The sequence below is a fragment of the Bos javanicus genome, chromosome 15 (assembly GCF_032452875.1).
Source record: "Bos javanicus breed banteng chromosome 15, ARS-OSU_banteng_1.0, whole genome shotgun sequence".
Taxonomy (NCBI): Eukaryota; Metazoa; Chordata; class Mammalia; order Artiodactyla; family Bovidae; genus Bos; species Bos javanicus.
In genome coordinates, this window is record NC_083882.1 from 51,157,595 (window position 1) to 51,180,584 (window position 22,990).

Below are 22,990 nucleotides of genomic sequence, written 5' to 3' on the forward strand. Positions count from 1 at the left end.
GACTGCAGGAATGAAATTAAAAGATGCTTACTCCTTGGAAGAAATGTTATGACCAACCTAGATAGCATATTGAAAAGCAGAGACATTACTTAGCGAACAAAGGTCTGTCTAGTCAAGGCTATGGTTTTTCCAGTGGTCATGTATGGATGTGAGAGTTGGACTTTGTAGAAAGCAGAGCGCCCAGCCATTAAAAAGAATACATTTGAATCAGTATTAATGAGGTGGATGAAACTGAAGCCTATTATACGGAGTGAAGTAAGCCAGAAAGAAAAACACCAATACAGTATACTAACACATATATATGGAATTTAGAAAGATGGTAACAACAACCCTGTATGCAAGACAGCAAAAGAGACACAGATGTATAGAACAGTCTTTTGGACTCTGTGGGAGGTGGGGGGTGGGGAATGATGTGGGAGAATGGCATTAAAACATGTATAATATAATATAAGAAATGAATTGCCAGCCCAGGTTCGATGCAGGATACAGGAAGCTTGGGGATGGTGCACTGGGATGACCCAGAGGGCTGGTATAGGGAGGGAGGTGGGAGGGGGGTTCAGGATGGGGAACACGTGTACACTCGTGGCAGATGCATGTTGATGTATGGCAAAACCAATACAATATTGTAAGGTAAAAAATAATAATAACAATTTTTTTTAAATTAAAAAAAAAAAAGAAAGCTCAGTGCCAAATAATTGATGCTTTTGAACTGTGGTGTTGGAGAAGACTCTTGAGAGTCCCTTGGACTGCAAGGAGATCCAACCAGTCCATTCTGAAGGAGATCAGCCCTGGGTGTTCTTTGGAAGGAATGATGCTAAAGCTGAAACTCCAGTACTTTGGCCACCTCATGCGAAGAGTTGACTCATTGGAAAAGACTCTGATGTTGGGAGGGATTGGGGGCAAGAGGAGAAGGGGACAACAGAGGATGAGATGGCTGGATGGCATCACTGACTCGAGGGGCATGAGTCTGAGTGAACTCCGGAAGTTGATGGACAGGGAGGTCTGGCGTGCTAGGATTCATGGGGTGGCAAAGAGTCGGACACAACTGAGCAAATGAACTGAACTGAACTGAAACTTGGATTCTGTCTATAGGGAAGTGAATCATCTTGTGTCTGACCAGCAATGAGACCTAGGCTTACTGGAGAAACTTACAGGAGAAAGTAAAGGAAAGGGGAGTTGGCCTGGTTGAATGAGATATCTTGCTATGTCAGAAGGTTGATGTGGACTTTATTTACAGAGCAAAGGCAGGATGGAGCAAGGGTGGACCTGGAGGCATGGGATGAGCTAGTAAAGGTTTTCCTAAGGAGAAGTGTGGATTGAGCAGTAAGGTGGACGCTCTGGACAGGAGGAAAAGCCATGGGATCATAGGAAGATGATGGAGTTGAAAGGACAGAACATGCTGAAGAGGAGAGAGAGGGAAGAATTTAGAAGCAAAGTCAATTTTCTGTCTTTCCACACTGGTGACGGGGTGTACCTATCCACGTGGGGCAGTGCTGGTGGTAGGGAGTTGAGGGTTTCTTTCCGGGTAGATTCAATGAGCTTCAAGGTCAGTCTTTCATCTGATGTTGAGGCAGTCAGGGCAGAAATGGGAAAGGGATCAGATGGTGTGTTGAGATGATCATCTCCAATGATGGGAACACAAAATGGAAATAGGGAATGTTGGACATTTCTCTCCCTTTATAAGAGAGAGAAATGATCTGTCCAGGAGATCTTACTTTTGTCAGAACATTCACTGGAAGGAATTGAGAAAGTATTTTTGGTTGGTTTCCTGTCTGTAGACGAATGGAGGAGGCAAATATGATAAAGCATGTAAAAGTGCGGCTGGTGTTCCAAAGGAGTGACTCCAGTGAGGAAACTCAACATAGAAAGTGTCCATGGAAAAGTTAAAGGGAATGGGACTGGATGAAATGGATGGTGGGACATGGTTTGTCTAAGAGTCCTTAGAGCTGCAAAAATAACAAAAGATTGGAGGGTTGACAGTTGAAGGTTGATGAGTGTCCTGCTTCAGATTTAGATGTAGTGCAGAGATCTGGATGGAACTTGGGAAGTTGCTGTCTTGGGGGAGGGTGTAAACAAAAGCAGTTGGGCAAATGTAACAACACTGAATATCTTTGGTATTGAATGGGTGATCTTAGTGCTGGTTGGGTTTGCTATGAATGGGACCTGTTCTAGTGACTTCACATAAAGAATTGTCAGGAGAATAGGAACCCTCTCATTGACATATGGACGATGACCCTGAGGATGCCACCCTTGGGTCTTATCATCTGTGAGCTCTGCGAATGCCTCCAGCAGGTGGACTACCTGGAAGACCCTCTGGTTAAGGTGCTCCTGGCAGCCCAGTGGAAAACAGGCAAGAGCTTTCTGCACACGGTCTCCTTCTACTGAAGATCTTGTCTGGCTTCAGCTTCTTAGTCCCTAAGGACCTGTGCCTGGACATTGGGTTAGGTGGTATTTGCTGTGCAAGGATCTCATAGCTCTTTTTGCTAAAAGCCATCCTTATGATTTTTTTCAGGTGCACCCCACCCAAGCAAGAAAATGCAGGAGAAAAGCGTTGTATGGATAATGGAACTTGAGTCACCAGGAGCCATCAAAAACCTTCCAAGGTGAGGGATAATGGTGTGGGGACTTGACTTGGAGGGAACAGTTCAGTGCTCACATGGCTCTGCAAGGAAGTGAACCTGAAGAACTCTCTTTTCAGATCAACTAATGAAGGCTTATAATGGAATGGTGGGTGTGTTTTGTTCAGTATAACCAGGAAAGAAACTTGTCTATTTCATCATTTTAAAACAATAACCTTTTTTCTCTTTTGTAGTTTTATATAAATATATAAATTTTTATTGAGATGTCATTCTAGTGAATTGTTTTTACTTAGAAATATATTTATATTTAGATTGTATGTCTTTTACTAATGCCAATCTTAAGAGAAACAACATAGATTATGGGTGGCATTTACTAAGATCCCATCATGATTTTTTCAATTAAATAGCTCATGACATTAAGTAAAATGAAATAAAACCCTCTGAATTATAGAAAAAGTGTCGTCTTGTTTGTGGTAGTGCAGGGATCTTACAAAGTGAGCCCTCTGGTTTCTTATTGTTCAATCCATGTGAATTCCATGGAGGAAAAGCATTCTTTCCTAAGAAGTTCTTTCTTCATGCTAATTGAGTTCCTATCTGTTTGGGCAAGGGATGGCAAAAATGACAGATGAGTAAAATGCTGCAGGTACTGCAATGGAGAGATAACAGTGATTAATTACAAAATATAAAGTGTATATAAAATAGAAAACCAATAAGGACCTTTTCTGGGCTTCCCAGATGGTACTAGTGGTAAAGAAGCCAGTTGCCAATGCAGGAGACATAAGAGATTCAGGTTTGATCCTTGGCTCGGGAAGATCCCCAGAGGAGGGCATGGCAACTCACTCCATTATTCTTGCCCGAAGAATCCCATGGACAGAAGAGCCTAGTGGGCTACAGTCCATGGGGTTGCAAAGAATCCGATATGATGAGCGATGGAGCATGCACGTGCTCAAGGACCTTTTCTATAGGACAAGGAAGTCTCCTCCACTCTGTAGTAACCTATATAGATATATATGGATAAAAAAGGTTGAAAAGAGGGGATATATATGAGTGTGTGTGTATCTGATTCACTTTCTTGTACAGTAGAAACTAAAATAACATTCTAAATCAACTATAGACCAAAGAATATATATTTTTAATTTACTTAAAAACACCCAGTGTGTCTGTGAATAAATGAAAACAAATGGGATGGGGGATAAAGTAGATTGTGAAACGTGGTTTGTCTAAGTCACCTTAAAGGTCACAAAAATATAAAAATGTTTGGGGAGTTAGAACTTTAAGGTTGGTGAATTTAGTGTTTCACATTTTGATCTAGTGGTAGATTTCTTGTGGAACTATAGAAGCTGGTGTCTCTTGTAGAGCTAGAAAAATGCAGATGAGGAAGTTGTCAAAACCCTGAACATTGTGGGCATTGAGTGGGTGAACTTTTGGTTGCTGGAGTTTCTGTGAATAAGAACAGAAGATAAGTAAAAGTTTCCTGGGAGGCTGCCTGGGCTCATGTTACCTCCCGAAACCCGAAGCACCTGGGATTCCTTGTGTGGAGAGTTGCAGACAGATTAGAGAGGGTGATGAGAATGCAGAGATCATTTACATGGAGTGGTGGATGTTACCTACAGAATTTGGCCAGGACTATGAACTGCTGGCTGGATAAGAGCATAGCAACCCACTCCACTGTTCTTGCCTGGAGAATTCCATGGACATAGGAGCCTGGCAGGCTACAGTCCAAAGTGTCGCACAGAGTCAGACTTGACTGAAGTGATGTATAATGCACGCACTCATGAACTGCCGGCTGCATTCCAAAGGTATTTTCCAGGCTTCCTCAAAGTGATGACCTAAATCAAATCCCTTATGATTATACAGTGGAAGTGAGAAATAGATTTAAGGGCCTAGATCTGATAGATAGAGTGCCTGATGAACTATGGAATGAGGTTCATGACATTGTACAGGAGACAGGGGTCAAGACCATTCCCATAGAAAAGAAATGCAAAAAAGCAAAATGGCTATCTGGGGAGGCCTTACAAATAGCTGTGAAAAGAAGAGAAGCAAAAAGCAAAGGAGAAAAGGAAAGATATAAACATCTGAATGCAGAGTTCCAAAGAATAGCAAGGAGAGATAAGAAAGCCTTCTTCAGCAATCAATGCAAAGAAATAGAGGAAAACAACAGAATGGGAAAGACTAGGGATCTCTTCAAGAAAATCAGAGATACCAAAGGAACATTTCATGCAAAGATGAGCTCGATAAAGGACAGAAATGGTATGGACCTAACAGAAGCAGAAGATATTAAGAAGAGATGGCAAGAATACACAGAAGAACTGTACAAAAAAGATCTCCACCACCCAGATAATTACGATGGCGTAATCACTCACCTAGAGCCAAACATCCTGGAATGTGAAGTCAAGTGGGCCTTAGAAAGCATCACTACGAACAAAGCTAGTGGAGGTGATGGAATTCCAGTTGAGCTATTCCAAATCCTGAAAGATGATGCTGTGAAAGTGCGGCACTCAATATGCCAGCAAATTTGGAAAACTCAGCAGTGGCCACAGGACTGGAAAAGGTCAGTTTTCATTCCAATCCCAAAGAAAGGCAATGCCAAAGAATGCTCAAACTACCACACAATTGCACTCATCTCACACACTAGTAAAGTAATGCTCAAAATTCTCCAAGCCAGGCTTCAGCAATATGTGAACCGTGAACTTCCTGATGTTCAAGCTGGTTTTAGAAAAGGCAGAGGAACCAGAGATCAAGTTGCCAACATCTGCTGGATCATAGAAAAAGCAAGAGAGTTCCAGAAAAACATCTATTTCTGCTTTATTGACTATGCCAAAGCCTTTGACTGTGTGGATCACAATCAACTGTGGAAAATTCTGAAAGAGATGGGAATACCAGACCACCTGATCTGCCTCTTGAGAAATTTGTATGCAGGTCAGGAAGCAACAGTTAGAACTGGACATGGAACAACAGACTGGTTCCAAATAGAAAAAGGAGTTCGTCAAGGCTGTATATTGTCACCCTGTTTATTTAACTTATATGCAGAGTACATCATGAGAAACGCTGGGCTGGAAGAAACACAAGCTGGAATCAAGATTGCCAGGAGAAATATCAATAACCTCAGATATGCAGATGACACCACCCTTATGGAAAAACGTGAAGAGGAACTCAAAAGCCTCTTGATGAAAGTGAAAGTGGAGAGTGAAAAAGTTGGCTTAAAGCTCAACATTCAGAAAACGAAGATCATGGCATCCGGTCCCACCACTTCATGGGAAATAGATGGGGAAACAGTGGAAACAGTGTCAGACTTTATTTTTCTGGGCTCCAAAATCACTGCAGATGGTGACTGCAGCCATGAAATTAAAAGACGCTTACTCCTTGGAAGGAAAGTTATGACCAACCTAGATAGCATGTTCAAAAGCAGAGACATTACTTTGCCAACAAAGGTTCGTCTAGTCAAAGCTATGGTTTTTCCTGTGGTCATGTATGGATGTGAGAGTTGGACTGTGAAGAAGGCTGAGCGCCAAAGAATTGATGCTTTTGAACTGTGGTGTTGGTGAAGACTCTTGAGAGTCCCTTGGACTGCAAGGAGATCCAACCAGTCCATTCTGAAGGAGATCAGCCCTGGGATTTCTTTGGAAGGAATGATGCTAAAGCTGAAACTCCAGTACTTTGGCCACCTCATTCGAAGAGTTGACTCATTGGAAAAGACTCTGATGCTGGGAGAGATCGGGGGCAGGAGGAGAAGGGGACGACAGAGGATGAGATGGCTGGATGGCATCACTGACTCGATGGATGTGAGTCTGAGTGAACTCTGGGAGTTGGTGATGGACAGGGAGGCCTGGCGTGCTGCGATTTATGGGGTCGCAAAGAGTGGGACATGACTGAGCGCCTTATCTGATCTGATCTGATCAAGGTGATTGCAGTCCCAGGATGCTGAGTCCTGATCTTCGTCCTTAGATGATCCTTTTACCAGTCTCTTAGGATGTGGTCTCAAAGAGTTGGACACGACTGAGAGACTTAACTTTCACTTTTCACTTTCATACACTAGAGAAGGAAATGGCAACCCACTCCAGTGTCCTTGCCTGGAGAATTCCAGGGATGGGGGAGCCTGATGGGTTGCCGTCTACGGGGTCGCACAGAGTTGGACATGACTGAAGCGACTCAGAAGCAGCAGCAGCAGGATGCTCCTCACAGTGGCAAGGTCTTTTCAGCTTCAGATCCACCAAAATCAGCCACAGTTTGGAACAGAGTGCTGGTAAATTCTCTGCGGGACTTCTGGCACTCCATTTGAAAAAAAAAAAAAAAACAGAACTGGGGGGCTGGGACTAGAACAGGTGTTGTTAAATATGGTGAGAGAATCATTTCCAGGTCCTATTAACACCACTGGTGTTGGTGGCTTTCCTAAAGGGAGGCGAAATTTGTCATTTTTAATGCTAACTAACAATAATATGTTTCTAGGTGTGAGGAATGGAAAAATAAAGAATTAGATGTGCTACTGGACATACAGAGGTTTTTTCTTGACTAGACAAACATAATTCCAGTTAAGACACAGAGGCAAATGAAATATTCAGACGGTTGTTGTAGGTGAAATGGCAGCATTTGAATGCAAATTGTTGAAAGACATGAATGTACATGTAATTATATATGTTAAGTATGCCAGTGATAGCTTTGGGACTCTTTGATGGGGCACATGGACATGGCTGTGGGTATGTCAGAGCAAGCTGTATTTCTTGATCTGGATGATATTGGACTTTATAGTCTAAGAGCCAACAGCCTAACAATATGTGTGTCGGTAGCTTCATTCATAATTATTTAAAATCCCTCATTTCAGTTGTTTCTTGATGTATATCCCCCTTCTGACTGTTGTTCCTGCTTCACTTCACTCTAAATCCACAGGGTAGAGGATATAATACTTCCACATTATTCCACTGGCCAAAGAAAGACATGAGGCGTTCACAGGTGCAAGGGAGTGGGGAACAGACTGCACCTCATGGAGGACGAATTGGCTTGTGTGGACAGTGGAGGGGTTGGGTAGGGAAGGATTATTGGCATGCATTTGTGCAGATAGTCAGCCCTATTGGAAACACTATCCGACTGAAAATGTCTGAAAGCTTAACAATATAGTCTGCAGGCATCGTGTGAGGACTAAGTTACTCTCAAATATTGCTGGGAGTCATGAAAAAAAGTATAGGCTGTACAAAGGGAATCTTTCCACATAGGACAAAACTACAAATGCATTAACCCCTGGACCAAGGTGGCCCCACTTGCAGAAATAGACCACAGATCTTTCAACAGAGTTATCCAACTAGAGAAGAGACAAAAAATACAGAAAAATAGAGAGACCTTTTTTTTTTGGGGGGGGGGGACCTTTTTTAAAATATATATTTTTAATTGGAGGATAATTGCTTTACAATGTTTTGTTGGTTTCTGCCATACAATGTGAATCAGCCATAAGTATACATATATCCCTTCCCTCTTAAGTTTCCCTCCCACCTCCTCCGTGTTCCACTTCTCTAGGTTATCACAGATAACCTCCCTGTGTTATACAGCAGCATCCCACTAGCTATCTATTTTACGAATGGTGGTGCATATATGTCAACACTACTCTCTGAATTTGTCCTACCCTCTCTTTCTCCTGGGCTTTTCTGGATGCTCAATGATAAAGAATCCGCCTGCAATGCAGGAGACACAGGACACCACTACGCATCTTGTTGTGGTTCTTTCGTTACATCTTTAGTTGTGGAGATGCTTTTCTGCTGGTCTTAGAGTCATTTTCCTTGATAGTTGTTCTGTAAATGGTTGCAATTTGGGATTGCCCATGGAAGCAGGTGAGCTTAGGGTCTTCCGACTCTGCCACATTGGCTACACCTCTACATATATCAGTGTGTTTCTTACGTACGCTTGCTCAGTGTACTCTTACATGTTTGTACTGTATTTGCTCTCATGTTGAGTACCTTCTTCCAAACAGTTGATAATACAAATAAAATGAAAGAATTAGTAAACATTTGCTATGTTTAATGTTTTGAAAGGATAAAGATTTACTGATACATATGTTCATTATTTATGGTAACATTGCATTAATGGTGAATACATATGAATTTTAAGATATATATGAATTTTATAATTGTCTACAAAGCAAAAATATGAAGAAAGCTACAACATGGGGGCAAATGGCAGGAAAATGTCTGAATGAGAGGAATAAAACAAATGTAGCCATTCAAAGCATAGAATACCCTACTAAATAAGAGTTTAACAATTACCCAGGAAAGGTCACTGTTTCCAGGGCATTACTAACCTCCAGCCTAGGAGTAGGGAGGTGAACTAATCTAGTTATGAATTCTATGTATAAGAAAGTGAACTAAGACCCCAAAGGCACTGATATCTAATGAGTTACTAAAAACATTGCAAGAAACATTTACAAACCCATCCCTGATAAAATTGCTCTATGACAACAAGATACAGAGTTATTTGATTAGTATTTCCACTGTACCCTTCCACGTCTTGATACAAAAGCTAACCTAAAGCATGATGAGCATTACTGAGGAAAGCACAAGGGTAGTTTCCATTATTATAGTCATATCTGCTTTGGAAACAGCAAATGAACTACCAGGTCCCGAATCTGCTTGGTCTTAATCCCATGAACCGTGGGATTGAATGTAGGTGCAATGAGAATATACACACTGGCCAGAAGAATGTAAATACGGAGTGGAATGTGGTATTCAAACCACTGAGTGAGAACTGAGAAGATCCCAGGTCCATAAAAGAGGATGATGACACAGATATGGGAGCCACACGTGTTGAGAGCTTTGTGAGGAGCATCTTGGGAAGGGATGTGGAAGATAGCATGGAGAATAGGCATATATGAAACAAAGATTAGCACAACATCTAAGACCAAGGTCGACATCAGGACAAAAAATCAAACCAGATGTTCTATGTGAAAGTCGCTCAGATGTGTTCAACTCTTCGCGACCCCATGGACTACACAGTGCGTGGAATTCTCCAGGCCAGAATACTGGAGTGGATAGCCATTTCCTTCTCCAGCGTTTCGTTGGATATCGTTGCAGGAAATTTTTGCCAGGACAATGTTTACAAGCAGTGTTTGGGAGGATGTTACTTTTATAAAAAGTCAGTCTTTTCAGAAGAAATACTACAGTAAAACTGTACAATAACTTCTTAGGAAGATGGATATATGAATTTTCCCTATCAGTGTATGTGTAAGAACAGTGGTGTATCACAGGGGGTAGCGTATGGCAGTGTAGCAGTCAAATGCCATCACCAGCAAGATCCCAGACTTGTAAATGAAAGTGGAAGTGAGGAAGAACACCTGACAAATGCACCAATCCAGGGAGAGCTCTCCAGCATGGAACCAGAGGATCACCAAGGCCTGAGGGACTCTGCACATGGAGAGGACAAGGTCTGCTCCGGACAGCATGCAGAGGAAGAGGTACATGGGTTCATGGAGGCTGTGCTCGGTGAGGATAATGAAGAGGAACAGGCTGTTTCCAAGCAAGGCAGCGGCATAGGAAATAACAAAGGGGATGGAAATCCACATGTAGTGGTCTTCAAGGCCAGGGATGCCCAGCAAGCAGAAGATTGTGTGGCTAGCACCAGTGTGGTTTAAGGTCCTCATATTTGGGAAGTTCTCCCAGAATCTCATGCCTATTCATGGAGACAGAGGAAAACCCAAAATATATGCAAACATTTCTTTCAAATTATCATTTGATTTTGGTTCCTACTTCATCCCATTCCATTCTGATGATGTCAGGAATTTTGGATATATATGTAAATAAAGATAAGTAAGGTATGACTTGCTATCTGAATGAAGCCTTAATTTCAGGATCAAGATAGACTCATAAAGCAGTAGAGAAAATTAAATGAGTATGGTAATGATTAACATCTTGTTGTCCAAAATTAAGCCAATACACAAACAGAATGGAAAGAATAATTTATTCTGTATTTGTGTTGGTTTTAAGAATGAGTTATTTATGAACTTACCTTTGAAAATTCTTTTGTGACTATGGGTAGGGAATCAGGGGAGGAGCAGAACAAAGGCTTTCCCTGAGCAGGTAGCTATGTCCTATTGTTTTGACTACAGAATAAGGACTAGGGTAGTATAATATGAGTTTTGTTACCTCATCAATATTTATTGTGTCCCTTGTCAATTTCTTTCTAGGCAACAGTGAAAAAATTCTGGTAAAGACCTAAAAGACTTGTGCACCATGTATCCAGGCCAGCTGAAGGCTGAGGAGTTCATAATATAGTCCCGTTATCTATTGTACTACATAAGAAAGAGGAGTTGTGAGGTCACATGGAAGGAGGAGCTGCTGCTGCTAAGTTGCTCAGTCGTGTCCGACTCTTAGCGACCCCATGGACTGCAGCCCACCAGACTTCTCCATCCATGGGATTTTCCAGGCAAGATTAGTGGAGTAGGGGGAGGAGCAGTGGGCCCAAATTCTAAGAGCTAATGGAGAAGAAGAAAGAAAGGTTCAATTGTTACAGTTTCTAGAAGAAACACAGGTGGTTTAGTGGACAAAGGTCTCTTTTCCCCCTGAATCAATATCCAAAATTGCTATTTGTAAAAGGAGTTTTTTTATACTATGAAGGCCAAACTCAAGGGCATACCCTTTCCATGCCCTCTCTCACTATGACTGAAGTTGACTCCCATGTCTATCTGCATTCTCAAGATAGAAGCTTGGTGCAAAACTCAGGGAGTTGCAAATTCAGGAATCCATGAAATAATGAAGTATACTGATCAACAACTTTCAAGATCTGCATTTTTAACAGGGCATAACTGAAGATCCAGCACAAAGTAAGTCACAAGTTCTTGTGACTTGAGTGTTCTCTGCCCTTCCAGGATTGACACTTCTCACCTCTGAATTTATTTAACAGATTGGGAAATTCCTCTCCTATTTTTATTCCTGTTACCTTCTAAGTAATGACTAAAGTTGTCCTAAAAATACAATCGTGGAACAGAAACCCAGTAGAGGTGTGTGAAGATGTTCCTGCTGTGGGCAGCTACTAAAGCCAGGTCAGTCTGTGACCAAACAGCCATTTTGAGAATAGATCATGCCCTGAGGAAGGCCATCCTCCTGAAGGAGATGGAAGACACAAAAATAGACATGAAAATGCCACTGGAGGGGGGGGGGTGGCAAGGGAATAATGTATGTGCCGTATGCTGAGAAGCTTGTAGCAAGAAAAGGTTATAAAAATGAAGCAACATAAATGTTATGCGATTATTAAGAGGAGCTGATGAGGACCAGCTTAGAGATGATGACGGACACTGGATATTTGGGAATAAAGAGGAATTTTTATTCTAGGAGCCAGAGGAGAGATGCTGAGGAGCTCAATGTTTGTGGTGTGGTCTATGGGTACATTGTGAGTACTTGATAGCTATTTGTTTACTGAATCAAACCTAAAGCAATTTCTCCAAACTGCCTCATGCTGGTTCCCCCAGGCTGGATCCAGAGAGCTTCAGTATCATGGAGAATTTACTTGCTTCTCCCTGCTGTGTTCCTGAGAGAGCTGACCCTATTCAGGATACTGTTCACCATCTGCCCACTATGTCAGCCATGTGCTTGTGAAAGTCTTCTCCCCATATGTCATTTATTTCCTCTGATTTCACAAGGGATCTAATCATCAAAACACGTGTCTCAAGAATAGGAGAAAATTTGATTACCTGACTGTGTTTCTTGTATTGATTTTAAACTTTCTGTGGTCTGGGAATTGTCTTCTTCCTTTGTGCAGTTCTAGACCTCAGCATATCAAGGCAAAGTGTAGCTTCTCAAAGTGTTTAACAAAGCGAACAAATGACAAATATCAGGTAGGTGTGCTGAAGGATCAGTTCAGGGTGGCCGTGAATAACCCTCTTTAATGCCTCAGATACTGACACCAGTGAGGATCTGGGGCCAACATAGAACCTCCTCTGGAAGCTCTTAAGAATCCCTGGCACAGTGAGAGCTAATGATGGTTCCCACTTCTTTATACTCTCCTTTCCCAGACAGCAGTTTCTGTTCTACTGGGATAGCTCATATGTATGATTGTGGTTCAGTGGTGTGCTGGTAACCCAGCTCAAATGCCTATATATATATACACACATACATATATACATATATATAATACACATACACACATATATGTGTATATATATATATACCTAATATGTAGATAAATAAGTAAATGAATAAATAGTCCTGATTTGCAGTGCTTGCCAATTTCTGTGTATGTACTCCCCCAAGGTGTATTTCATGGTACAAGGTGATATCACTGAGTGTGGAGTTGCATGGAATGGGCACAGGGGCCCGTACAAGTGGATCCAGCACGCAACTGCTCTTGTCTCTCTAAATCTGATTCCTTTACTCTAGACAATGGTCCTAATATTTTCAACCACTTTCTTTAGGCTGCATAATATCTAGTCTTGTAACGGTCTTATTGCCTGAAATATCACTCCACAGCAATAATAAATGTCACCTGCTTCAGTGAATTCACATGGGTTAGAATGGATTAAGTCCCAACAGGGTTCTCAGAGTGATGGGTGCCACGAACTGAGCTTTTATGCATTTGCCTGAAAGCCTCGGGGGCAGCGATCACCCTAGGGAGACCAGATTTCAGGTTGCCTTTTCAACAACACTCTTTATCCCACATATGTGGATCATGTCTTTAGGTCTCTTTAGCCTTCGTTTTCCACTATTTTTCTCTATACATCCCTTGATCAGATGTGCTCACATACTTATTTCTAATAAATCAAGTGTTAGTATTACTACTCCAAATATTTGTGTTTCTATTTTTATGGAAATTAATAAATATCAATCCTGTTTTCAATCAGCACAATTTAAAGATTTACATGTTAATTATTTTAAAAACACATTACACAAAAAGCATTTCTTTGTAATTTAAACAGACTTGAATTAAATTTGTATTGTGTTTCATGGCCAAGATGATGGAATAGGAAGACCCCTAGCTCTCCACCTCATGGACATGGGTTTGGGTGGACTCAGGAGTTGGTGATGTGCGGGAAGCGAGCTCCGCCCGTGGCAAAGGTCATGAGGAAGGAGGCTTGGCATATGCAAAGGCGGGATCAAGCCTCAGGAGTCTCCCTGGAAATTCTCGAGCATCTACCCCCAAAACCAGAGTCTGCCTACTTTCTGCTTTGTGCTTTCACCTACACCTCTGACTTTACGGGGGGCTGTCCCCCACTACCTCTCTCTGAAAAAAGAGTTAGCTTACAGCTCCAGTTAATAATTCCTGGGTGTGACAGTGTTTAACCTACAAACTCCTTTGGAAATCCTCTAGCCTGCCTGAATAGGTTTTTTCCGCCACATGTGATTGTTCAGAGCCTCCCAACTGTGAGAGGGAGGAGATGTTCTAAACTGTCTAAACACAGATTCCTTTGAGTAGTAAAAGATTGATTAGAAATTGTATTGGTGAAGGGTTTTTCACTTATTGGGCCAATGTTTGCTGCTAAGTCTCCATACTCCTTACCTACTGTGTCCTTGGCAGTGTATTGATTGATATAATGGGTGTATAGAAATGTAAGTAGTAGCCTCAATGTTTGTAACCTTGGACCCTTGAGTTAATTCTTTTCTTGATTGAGCCCACCTCACCTTTGCCCTATAGGAATACAGCTTTGTCCAGTGCTTTTTGGAGGCTGGTGCCTGACTTTGGAATAATCACCTTTAGAGAAAGGTAAGTTTCTTAAAATGTTAACAGGCCTCCTGGCCAGAAGATGATGTAATTCACCTGAACTTTTGCATATGATAAGTTTGAAAGCCTGGCTTCGATTAGGACCAGGAACTGCTGTCCTTGCATGACTCCACCCCTTCCCTCATTATCCTCTATGCACAACTTAAGGTATAAAAACTACTTTGGAAAATAAGGTGTGGGCCTTGTTCACCGAAACTTGGTCTCCCCATGTCTCTCTCTCTCCCAAATTCTGGCTGAGTCTCCATCTGGAGCGCGGAACCCGCCATGCTTACTAATTATGCCTGGGCTTCTAAGATCCGACCGGGGAGGCCTCAGTGTCTCCTCTCCTTCTGGAGAATGTAAGGACACCTGCGGCCTACGTAAGTGGTGCAAACTTCTTGTCTTGAAGTTTTATTGGTCTCCCACATAAACCAAGCTACTCAGCCTCTTTTCTCCACTGAATTTTCCTACTGAGCTATCCTCATCCTATTACTCTTTATATCTTTGATAAAATATTTAAATAAATAGGTCACCGACACCGTCCCCACTTCGAATACCCTGGATCAGCCGGGGCTGGTCCCAGGTAGTGATGGACAGGGAGGCCTGGTGTGCTGCAGTTCGTGGGGTTGCAAAGGGTCAGACAGGACTGAGCAACTGAACTGAACTGAAAAAAGGAAGTAATCAGTGAGCTGGAAGACACAGTAGTGGAAAGCAGTTAAGATGAACAAAAAAAAAGCATTAAATAAAATGAAGTTTTAAGTGACCTCTAGGACAATCTCAAGTACACTTTTGCATTATAGAAGTCTCAGAATCAGAAGAGAGATAATGATGGGAAAGAACTTATCTGAAGGTATAATAGCTGACAATTTTCCTAACCTGGGGAAGGAAACAAACATCCAGGTCCCTGAAGCACAGAGTCGCAAACAAGATGCACCCAAAGATGTCCACATCCACGCACACTTTAATTAAAATGGAAAAAATTAAAGATAAAGAGACAGTCTTAAAAGCAGCAAGATAAAGACAACTACTGATAGCTACATACAAGGGAACTCCCATGACACCATCAGGTGACTCTTCAGCAGAAGCTTTGCAGGTCAGAAGAGAGTGTGGCATAATAATATTCAAAGTAATGAATGGAAAAAACCAAAATACTGTACCTGGCAAGGCTATTTTCAGATTTGAAGATGAGATAGAGAATTTTTCAAACAAGCAAAAACTAAAGAGGTTCAGCTCCAGCAAACCAGCTTTATAATAAAAGTTAAAAGGACTTCTTTAAGTAGAAAAGAAAATATTGCAATTAGAAATGTGAAAATTACAAAAGGAAAAATCTCAATGGTACATCAAATATGAGGTAACGTAGTATATCAACAATTTATAAAGCTAACAGGTACACCTGTGGTGGATTCATGTTGATGTATGGCAAAACCAATACAATATTGTAAAGTAATTAGCCTCCAATTAAAATAAATTTATATTAAAAAAAAAGTTAACAGGAAGGTTACAAAGAGAAAAGGAGAGACTTCCCTGCTGGTCCAGTGGTTGTGAATCTGCCCACCAATGCAGGGACATAGAGTGGATCCTTGGTCTGGGAAAATACCTCATGTTGCATGGCAACTAAACCTGTGAGCCAGTAACTGCAGGAGCCACCAGGCCCGAGAGCGCATGCTCTATAGCAAGAGAAGCCACAGCAATGAGAAGCCCTCATACTAAAATGAAGAGTAGCCCCCGCTCTCCACAACTAGGGAAAGTCCATGAGCAGCAACAAAGACCCAGTGCAACCAAGGCAAATAAAAGACTAAAGGAGTAAAATTTTGTATATCCAAATAATTTGTTAGGGAATAAATAAAACAAAAAGATGTAAAATATGATGTCAAATAGTAAATGAATGTGTGTGTGGTGGGGGGGGGGGGGATGCAGACTTATTAAAATAGACTTGAATTTAAGATTGTTGTTGTTCAGTCGCTAAGTCATGTCCAACACTTTGTGGCCCATGGACCACACCATTGCAGGCTTCCCTATCCTTCACTATTTCCCAGAGTTTGCTTAAACTCGTGTCCATTGTGTCGGTGATGCTATCCAACCATCTCATCCTCTGTCGCCCCCTTCTCCTCCTGCCCTCCATCCTCCCCAGCATCAGAGTCTGCCAATGAGTCAGCTCTTCAGATCAACTGGCCAAAGTATTGGAGCTTCAGCTTCAGCATCAGTCCTTTCAAGAATATTCAGGGTTGATTTCTTTTAGGATTGACTGATTTCCTTGCTGTCCAAGGGACACTCGAGAGTCTTCTCCGGCACCACAGTTCAAAAGCATCACTTCTTCGAAGCTCAGCCTTCTTTATGGTCCCACTCTCCCATCTGTACATGACTACCGGAAAAATCATAGAACTCAGTAGGTTTTGTAAACATTCTGTTAGCAATCCCTGAGACTCATTGACAGGCTGCAGAAGTACCCCACATCTATTAACACTTCCCAGTGCTCTTCAGGGTCATTAGACTTTTTGCTCTTTCAAAGCTGCTTTCTGCTCAGTTGACCACCCTTCCAACTGGACCATGTCCTTTTCTTGACCACATACAGCTATTAACTTGTATAAGTTTTGGGGTAATTTATCATGTCTACCTTTCAAAATGACTTTACTGCGATATATTTATTTTTTAAAATTTTTATTTTTTTTAATTATGAAAGTATGATAACATTTACAGGAGACTTGGGAAATACATGTAGTTCCTCTATATATTGTGCTTATTTTTTTAAGTAGGTAAATTAAGATTTTAGTTGGAGTTTCAATATCAAACTCTCAAAAATTAATAGAATGAATATACAGAGAAGGAGAAGGATATAGTAGACCTGAAAGGCACTGTGAACCAATTCAACATATTTGAAATTTATACAATTTTCACACAGCAGTAGCATACAAATTCTATTCAAGTCCCTATAGACTGTAAACTAGAAGGCCCTGGAAAATATGTAGGGACATAAAGCAAGGTGCAAAACTTTTATGTTCTAAAGGTATTGAAATCATACAGAATCTGTTCTCTTATCACTGTGAAATTACGTTAGAAATCAACATTAAAAGATATTTGAAAATAACCCACATATTTTCAAGTGCAATGTGACATTTACCAAGAGAGACTTTGAACTTAGCCTTCGAAAGCCTCGGTAAGTTAGACTGAAAAAGGCACCAAGGGTGATTGCAACGAAGAAAGCATTTAAATGAGAAACTAGAATCAAAATGAGAAATTAATATTAAAGATAACTTAAATAAGATCCCTTGTATTTAGAAATTAAATGTCCACTTTTAAACGATGGGTGTACCTAAGAGGGCCATAACAAGGAAAATTAGAAATTATTTGTAATAGAATAAAAGTGAAAACAGAATTTGACAGACTTTGTTTCATGAGGCTGAAGCTGCTCAGTGCAATTTAATATGAAAACAAATAATGGACAGTATCATAAAATTTTGTGAAATTTGAATCAAATCTGTAGTAGTGGTGGTGGTTTAGTTGCTAAGTCATGTCCAACTCTTGTGACCCCATGGACTGTAGCCTGCCAGGCTCCTCTGTCAATGGGATTTTCCAGGCAAGAACACTGGAGTGGGTTGCCATTTCCTTTTCCAGAGGATCTTCCCAACCCAGGAATTGAACCCAGGTCTCCTACATTACAGGCAGAATCTTTACCGACTGAGCTATGAGGGAAGATGTACAAAATTTGATGAACAAAAAATCTGTACTTCAGTTAATAATACTATATCACTTGTTAATTTCCTGTTTTCTTTAACAGCAAAGTATTTCTTTATATTCTCAATATTGGGTTAATTTTGAAGCCTCATTCAAGTTTGTTTTTTTTTTTTAATCACTAAGAGATGGGAATACCAGACCACCTGACCTGCCTCTTGACAAATCTATATGCAGGTCAGGAAGCAACAATTACAACTGGACATGGAAAAACAGACTGGTTCCAAATAGGAAAAGGAGTACGTCAAGGCTGTATATTGTCACTCTGCTTATTTAACTTCTATGCAGAATACATCATGAGAAATGCTGGAATGAAAGAAGCACAAGCTGGAATCAAGATTGCCAGGAGAAATATCAATAAATTCAGATATGCAGACGACACCACCCTTATGGCAGAAAGTGAAGAGGAACTCAAAAGCCTCTTGATGAAAGTGAAAGAGGAGAGTGAAAAAGTTGGCTTAAAGCTCAACATTCAGAAAACGAAGATGATGGCATGTGATCCCATCATTTCATGGGAAATAGGTGGGGAAACAGTAGAAACAATGTCAGACTTTATTTTGGGGGGCTCCAAAATCACTGCAGATGGTGATTGCAGCCATGAAATTAAAAGACGCTTACTCCTTGGAAGGAAAGTTATGATCAACCTAGATAGCATATTCAAAAGCAGAGACATTACTTTGCCAACAAAAGTGTGTCTAGTTAAGGCTATGGTTTTTCCTGTGGTCATGTATGGATGTGAAAGTTGGACTGTGAAGAAAGCTGAGTGCTGAAGAATTGATGCCTTTGGACTGTGGTGTTGGAGAAGACTCTTGAGAGTCCCTTGGACTGCAAGGAGATCCAACCAGTCCATTCTAAAGGAGATCAGCCCTGGGATTTCTTTGGAAGGAATGATGCTAAAGCTGAAACTCCAGTACTTTGGCCACCTCGTGCGAAGAGTTGACTCATTGGAAAAGACTCTGATACTAGGAGAGATTGGGGGCAGGAGGAATAGGGGACGACAGAGGATGCGATGGCTGAATGGCATCACTGACTCGATGGACATAAGTTTTAGTGAACTCTGGGAGTTGGTGATGGACAGAAAGGCCTGGCATGCTGCAATTCATGGGGTCGCAAAGAGTCAGACGTGACTGAGTGACTGAACTGAACTGAAGATAATAAATTTTCTAGAATGTTAACAGTAATACTAGATGCCAAAATACATGGAACTATAAGGGTTTGAACGAATATAAATTAGAAATCTAACATTCTATTTATACTAAGTCGAACAAGTTGGAATCGAAATGTCATAAATTTTTTAGCTAGGCAAAATTCATAAATTTTCTAAAATATATATATTACATATGCTATATATATGGGTATATGTATGTATATGTATGGGTATATGTATGTATATATATATGTATGTATACCCATATATATAGCATATAAAGCTGCCTTACTATGCCTGATAAAGGCTTAAGAAAGAACAATAACGTCAAAAAGAGACAGAGAAATTGGAAAACAAACTAAATGAAATGGGAGGACTGAATATGAAATAAAAAAAGTGAAACAAACTAGATAAAAGTAAAAGATCATCATATAGTCCACTTGTTTTTAAACATTCTTGCTTATTAGAAACACATCTGGTGTTTTGTAGAAGAGTAGCAGTACCTGGACATCGGTATTTTTCAAAATATTTCAAGATAATCCTGATATGCATCTGGACTTTAAAAAATGATTACGAGTTTTTCTATTAAATGGTAGTTTTAGTGAAATAGAATTGTATTATTTTCTGTTGACCAATCATGATACAATGATATTAAGTGAATAATAGTTGCATAATCACAATAGTAAAGATGTTTATCAGTTTTCACAATCAATAGCCAGACCAAAACAAAAAAAAAGAAGATAATTACAGTTGCAAGCCATAATGGAAACATGATTAATCTAACAGTATAAAATAAATACATACAGTTTGGGGAGTGAAATGGAGTGATGTGGTATGTGGAAGTGCATACATGCACATGTTTTCAACTGCCCAGCCAATCTGTCTGTTGGTTGGTGCATTCAATCCATTTACAATTAAGGTGATTATCAATATGTATGGGATTCCCTGGTGGCTCAGACGGTAAAGCGTCTGCCTGCAATGTGGGAGACCCCGGGTCAGGAAGAGCCTCTGGAGAAGGAAATGGCAACCCACTCCAGTACTCTTGCCTAGAAAATTCCATGGGTGGAGAAGCCTGGTGGGCTACAGTCCATGGGGTCGCAAAGAGTCGGACCGACTGAGCGACTTCACTCACTTCAATATGTATAATCCCACTACCATTTTCTTAATTGCTTTGGGTTTATTTTGTGTAGGTCTTTTCCTTCTCTTGTGTTTCTTGCCTAGAGAAGTTCCTTTAGTACTTGTTGTAAAGCTGGTTGGGTGGTGCTGAATTCTCTTAACTTTTGCTTGTCTGGAAAGATTTTAATTTCTCCACCAAACCTGAATGTGAGTCTTGCCGGGTAGAGTATTCTTGGTTGTACTTCTTCCCTTTCTTCACTTTAAATATATCGTGCCATTTTCTTCTGGCTTGTAGAGTTTCTTTTGGAAATCATCTTTACTTTTGTGCTATAATAAATGAAATGGTTTATAATTTTGCTTTAAACTATTTGCTGCTGCTGCTGCTGCTAAGTCGATTCAGTCGTGTACGACTCAGTGCGACCCCATAGACAGCAGCCCACCAGGCTCCCCCGTCCCTGGGATTCTCCAGGCAAGAACACTGGAGTGGGTTGCTATTTCCTTCTCCAATGCGTGAAAGTGAAGTCGCTCAGTCTTGTCCGACTCTTAGCGACCCCATGGATTGCAGCCTACTAGGCTCCTCTGTCCATGGGATTTTCCAGGCAAGAGTACTGGAGTGCGTTGCCATTGCCTTCTCCGAAACTATTTGCTACTAGTATTTAAAAATATAGTTTGTTTTCTAAACTTTTATCCTAAAACCTTGCTAAATCTGTTTCAGTGTTGTATGGATTGTTAGCATTTTCTATATACTCAATCATTCTATCTGTTAATAATCTATTAACAAATAGTGGCTTATTAATAGTGAGCGCCAAAGAAGTGATGATTTTGAACTGTGGTGTTGGAGAAGACTCTTGAGAGTCCTTTGGACTGCAAGGAGATCCAACCAGTCCATCCTAAAGAACTCAATCCTGAATATTCATTGGAAGGACTGATGCTGAAGCTGAAACTCCAATACTTGGGCCACCTGATGCGAAGAACTGACTCATTTGAAAAGATCTCCATGTTGGGAAAGATTGAAGGCAGGAGGAGAAGGGGACAACAGAGGATGAGATGGTTGAATGGCATCACTGACTCAATGGACATGGATTTGAGTAAACTCCAGGGGTTGGTGATGGACAGGGAGGCCTGCATGCTTCGGTCACTGGGGTCCCAAAGAGTCAGACGTGACTGAGCGACTGAACTGAAATAGTGGTTTAAGTGTCCTTTTCCAACCTGAATATCTTTTATTTCATTTTTAATAGTGTATTTTCCATTCACTCGGTGAAGGACAACTTGATTGCTTCAAAGTTTTGGCAGTTATAACTAAAGCTGCTATAAATAACCATGAACCAGTTTTTTTGTGTATATACATTTTAGTTCATGTGGTAAATACCAGGATGTGCAACTGCTAGACTGTATGGTAAGAGTATGCTTAGTTTTGTAAGAAACTGCTTATCTTCCTAAGTGGTTGTACCATTTTGAATTCCCACCAGCAATGAATGAGAATTCCTGTTACTATACACGCATGCTGGCATTTGCTGCTGTCAACGTTTTGGATTTTCTCCATCTCATTAGGTGTGCAATGGCATCTCATTGTTGTTTTAGTGTTCAGTTCTACAGTGATTATGATATTGTCTTATCACAAAAGTTACTACCAAATCCAACGTCCTCTGGATTTTCTCTTCTGTTGTCATTTAGGAGTTTTAGAATTTTGCATTTTCTATTTAATTTTCATTATCTGGGTTGCGAAGATCTTTTTTGGATAGTTCTTCTGTGTATTATTGCCAATTCTTCTTAATATCTTCTGCTTCTGTTAGGTTCATACCATTTCTGTCCTTTATTGTGCCCATCTTTGCATGAAATGTTCCCTTGGTATCTTTAGTTTTCTTGAAGAAATCTCTAGTCTTTCCCATTTTATTGTTTTCCTCTTTTTCTTTGCATTGATAACTGAGGAAAGCTTTCTTATCTCTCCTTGCTATTCTTTGGAACTCTGCATTCAAATGGGTATATCTTTCCTTTCTCCTTTGCCTTTAGCTTCTCTTCTTTTCTCAGTTATTTGTAAGGCTTCCTCAGAACACCATTTTGCCCTTTTGCATTTCTTTTTCCTGGCAATGGTCTTGATCACTGCCTCCTGTACAATGTCACAAACCTCTGTCCATAATTCTTCAGGTGTTCCGTCTATCATATCTAATCCCTTGAATCTATTTGTCACTTCCACTGTATAATCATAAGGGATTTGATTCAGGTCATACCAGAATGGTCTTTTGGTTTTCCCTACTTCAGTTTAAGTCTGAATTTGACAATAAGGAGTTCATGATCTGAGCCACAGTCCGCTCCCAGTCTTGTTTTTGCTGACTGTATAGAGCTTCCCCAGAGTCGGCTGTGAAGAATACAATCAATCTGATTTCAATATTGAGCATCTGGTGATGTCCATGTGTAGAGTCTTCTCTTGTGTTGTTGGAAGAGGATGTTTGCTATAACCAGTGCATTCTCTTGGTAAAACTCAAAAATCCACAACCCTGAAACTTACTGGCCTATAGTTTAATAATCAAAGAACAAGTGAGGAGGGGAGAACATCTTTGCTTTGCTATGATCAGTGTGTTCTCTTGGGAAAACTCTATTAACCTTTGCCCTGCTTCATTTTGTACTCCAAGGCCAAATTTGCCTGTTACTCCAGGTATCTCTTGACTACCTACTTTTGCATTCCAGTCCCCTATAATGAAAAGGACATCTTTTGGGGGTTAGTTCTAGAAGGTCTTGTAGATCTTCATAAAAC

At 40.7% G+C, this 22,990-nt stretch overlaps 1 pseudogene; it reads right to left on the bottom strand.

Moving 5' to 3' along the window:
• Window positions 1-9,141: 9,141 nt before the first annotated feature.
• Window positions 9,142-10,197, bottom strand: LOC133261036 (olfactory receptor 52B4-like; annotated as a pseudogene).
• Window positions 10,198-22,990: the final 12,793 nt, after the last annotated feature.